We start from the raw sequence: 4,632 nt of genomic DNA, 5'->3' as shown, positions 1-4,632 counted from the left end.
TCTAGCTGATGTTGCAGGTTGGAGACCGCCGGTCGCCACAGCTTGATAGACTGCTGGATCGCCTCCAACTTGGCGTCGCTGGCGGCGCGCCCCTCGTTGACGGACTGGATCAGCGCCGCAAGCTGTTCCTCCATCGCCGCTGTCTTCTGGGCTTGTTTGGTGGTGTACCGCGGCCGGGGGTAGGCTGTTTCCAGGATGGCTGACCTCTGATACCACTTGTAACGTACCCGATCAGGATCTAGGAGGAAGAGAGAAGGAGTAGTAGGTGGATCAGGGAAGGAGAGGGTGCCGAAGGAAGGAGAAGATCAGCTTCTCTTCTAGATCTGTTTGGATACAATAATTGATAATCCCCTTGCGGCATACAGGCCACGCCATATAACCACGCCTCACCGGCACGCATGCCAGCTCACACACACACACACCCAACTGGTCCACTTGTAAGCGTTCACCTTTCCTCGTTGCTCGTCTTTTCCCTGTCCTGCGGGCCCGGTGCAGCTGCAGACGTGTCGTGGGTGGAGCCCATGGTGTCAGTCGTGACAGCGTCCAGCTGAGAAACCCGAAGCCGATTGGTGCTGCGGCGGATCCAGCAATCTTGCTAGTACCATGAGAAAGAAAGTGTACCCGCCGGTACGTACCGCGCTATCCGTGCCATTCACTCTGCAGCAGGCTGCACGTACGGTCCTTATCCGTTACTGCCTGGAGGAGCGTCCATTTTGAGCTCTTGTTCAGCGCCGTCGAGTAGTAATGGGCCGGCCCAGCATCAATCGCCTCCAGCAGTAATATGAACACTATTAATCTATCGATTTTTGTATTTTCCAAACGTTCTTGATTTGACAACAGATCTGAACGATCTCGTAGCCGTCCGATCTGCATCTATCGTCCCGACTCGATATCATCGTTGCATCGCAGCGTCGCTCGCGCGAGGGAGTTAGCCCGCGCCTCTTTCTCCCTCTGGCAAGTGGCCCCGCCCGCCGCGGCTTCCTCCAATCGGCATTTCTCTCGCCCATGATCCCCTCTCTTCTTCTCCTGAACTGCAACGGCTCTCGCTCCACTCCGCCCTACTCCTCCCACTTCGCCATTACTTCTCCTCTTCCTCTTCCTCCGAGCGATTCGACTCCAAATCGCTCGACTTTCTGTTCCTTCAGGGCAGATATCACGCGGACGGGCGCTGGTTGCTTCCGCGGCGGTCGGCGGCGACTTGTTCCGGTGAGATTTCCTCCCCCCGTTGTGTTTCCGTCGTTGGGTAAAGACGGGGGTTCCGCAGGTGAGAGCGTCGTAGTTGATTTCGATGTTGCAATGACCTGATTCGTTGATTTGTTTTGACCGAGTTCCGAGTGCATATGTGAGTTAATCCGTTTCCATTCTAGGTCGTACGGGGGGATAAGTTGTGGATTAGGTGTAGATGGTGATGAAATAGGAGGTTGAAGACCGATTTTGACGACGGGTGGGTTGTATGAGTTTGATCCGCGCGTGGTTCCTTCCAGTTTTGGTGAATTTTTGGAATGTGGATGTGAACTCTGTAGCCAATCCCCTCATTGCTGTGTTTCAGATGCATATCCGTGATGTTGTATTTGCGCGAGGTGTGACTTGTTTAGATTCATATTGCAACTATAAATTGTGGTCGGCGCACATCTATCAGGACTCGTTCACTAAAGTTACCACCATAATTGTTATGTGTTACCACGAAATTCATGCTAGGTCACATGCTTCAGATACAACTTATTGCGCAATGTTTTTTCCAAGTCCTCTTTTGCTTGTCATTACCACTGATTTTGTTAGCGGTTACCCTGCAATCCCTCTGTGGTTCACTTGTTTTATATCTAGCATACTGTTTGATTTTTGCCATGTCTTATTACTTCAAACTAGCACTTGAATTGTTTAGTTGTTGCCATTTTAATTATTCTAGCTGTATTTTCAAATCACCCAGATGTCTCAGTAACTATTTTTAATGACATTTAACAAAGTTATCATGGCTGGTAAGTTCTGGCTATCAGTCTCATTCATACAAGTTACCAAACTTTTTGTTTCGTTATCTCATTGGTTGCTGTGTCTTCCAATTCACCTTCTGCAACTCCTTAATTGTCAGTACTTAATATTACTTTGTTTCTCAGGGGCACAATGCCAAGGAAGCGCAAAGGATTTGGTGATGGCCATGAGGGTGTTCGTTCAAAAAAGCCGAAGCGCCCTCCACCTCGGAATATGGCTTCACCTAACTCACTTCTGGCCGCGTGTAAAGATTTGTCTGATGGTAGGAAAAATGCTATCGATGAAATGGACTTGAAAAGCCTTCGAGAGATCAAGTGCGACCACCTCTTCAGTTTTCTTAGTGAATGGCTTGCTGGGTTATACGAGTCAAACACTCGTGGAGTGGTTGTTCCTGGGCGTGGGAGGATCCCCGTTAACGAAGAGTCGGTTCATCGTGTGATGGGTGTGCCCCGTGGTGGGGATGATGTCCCTTACAGTCTGCCCATAGAAGCTGATATTGAGTTAGGGATTGAGATGTTTGGTGAGCTTGGCCACACACCAAAAATGACTGATGTCCTTGATCTCATAACAAGTTCTGTCAATTATGATGAGAAGTTCAAGCGGATGTGGCTTATGCTTGCCGGCAATACCGTCATTGCGCCTACTACATCCAACAAGATCAGCCCTATATGGTATGGTGTGCTAGTAAGTACTTCCATATTTGACCATTTTGTATATGCTGGTAACTTATGTCACGTGGCTGATAACTTGCATCATGTTTATATGATAACTGTATTGCTTTATATCATGTAGATTTTTTGTTCATTTACTTCCTTGTTTTTTCAGCAAAACATTAATAGAGTCAAGGACTTGAACTGGCCCAAGTTCATTGCTGATGAGCTCCATAAGGCATTATTGAAGGGGAGGCCTACAAAGGGGTGTCTTCTTTTCTACAATGTAAGTGCTGCTGCTTTTTTTTTCTTCCCTACTATTTGGTTATGTATTTCTGACAGCAATGACTCTTTTTTCCAGCTTTTGTACATTGATGCTATCGATCTTACTGGTCTTGGTATCTCATTGCCCGATGGTGCGTTTGCTACCAATGTTTGGACAAAAGAGAAGATATCTGAATTGCTTAGTATGGATGTCCAAGCGGACGGAATTCTTATGGGAAACTACCGGTAACTTTGTTTTTCTTTTCCTTCTAATCAGTTCATGTACTTACTGCAAATGCATTTGTTTTTTATACTTTTCTTTACTCATTTTCATTCTCAATAAATCACCAGTTGAAACCCCAGTTTAGCGTCGATTTCTGCTTGTTTGGCGGTTTACAAGGTCTTGGGAAGTTCATGCGTGTGCATGTCCCACCAAACTACAGTGAAGAGGTATGCTTTTTTTGTTTAGATGTATTCTGGTAATTTGTAGCCCTTTTCTTTGCTTTTGATGCATTTGTGATGGTAGCTAATGAATATGCAACCTGATAAGTATTTTTGTATTACACATCTGAAATATTTTTCATTGCTATTTTTATGTTGTGTTTTATGATGGTAACTTTTGTTGCATACACATGGTAATTTGTGTCTGTTCTACCTGATAACTCATGTTTTACCAATCTAATTTTTTTAACTGCTGATAACTTGTGTTGTACTTGGTTGATACTTTCTGTTGCACTCACATGGTAACTTGAGTATGGACAACCTGTCTATTCTTTATTTTTCTTATGATCTCTTGTTTTGTCTGTTTTTGTGTATTCTTGTTTGCATATAAAAATAATGTCTGGTAACTAAAAGTGTTCCTTTTTGTTTTTTGTTTGTTATTAATGAGTAGAAACTTGCAAAGGCTTCTGAGCTCGTGGGTCGGTTTTCATCTGGCTTGGTTGGCCTGCTTGGCGATCTTGTGCAAGGGTTCGTCTCACTTGATGATGAAGGTTGCTCACATGTGTCTCATCGACTAGACACGGATCTTAGGGCGATTTCTTCTGCTACCCGGAATATGGCAAAGCCCTCTCCTGCACGCCGTACCCATCAATCAGAGAGCCCTGGCAAGAATAATATGGATGAGTCTGATATTGACCGTGATACGGATGAAAATGACGGGGATGAATCTGATGATGACTTTACGGTTTTGTATCATGGTTCTTCTTCCCACGGCGGGGCAGAGAACGTGGCCTCTGGCAGCGGGGCAGCAGATGTGGATACAACTCACTTAGGTGATGCACACACTGAAGTGCGTGACAATGTAGCAGAAAATGTTGAAGGCATACCTGATAGTGTAGTAGGAAATGTGGACCCAACTCAATCAGGTGATGCAAACGCTGAAGCGCGTGACAATGTAGCAGGAAATGTCGAAGGCATACCTGACCGTGCGGGCGATGAACCTGTTATTGAGTCCCAGATCATGCTCACCGGTACTTCTAACACGGTGTCAAGCAGCTTAGGTGATGGCGTGCTCAGCCAGCATGATATGATAGACACACAATTTGATTTGGCCACTGAATCTTCTGTTAAAAGATGCGGTGCTCAGCTTGCCAATAATTTGTCTTACATGTGGAGGCGCAAGAAGTTGAAGCTACCATCTCCACCCCGTCCTGCTCCGCCACCTGAGCCTGCCCAGCTGTCAGAAAGGGACATTCATTTATCTGTCATGAAAGTGGTTGTACAAGAGCTT

The sequence above is a fragment of the Aegilops tauschii genome, chromosome 5, assembly GCF_002575655.3.
Source record: "Aegilops tauschii subsp. strangulata cultivar AL8/78 chromosome 5, Aet v6.0, whole genome shotgun sequence".
NCBI lineage: Eukaryota > Viridiplantae > Streptophyta > Magnoliopsida > Poales > Poaceae > Aegilops > Aegilops tauschii.
This window is presented reverse-complemented; position numbering follows the sequence as displayed.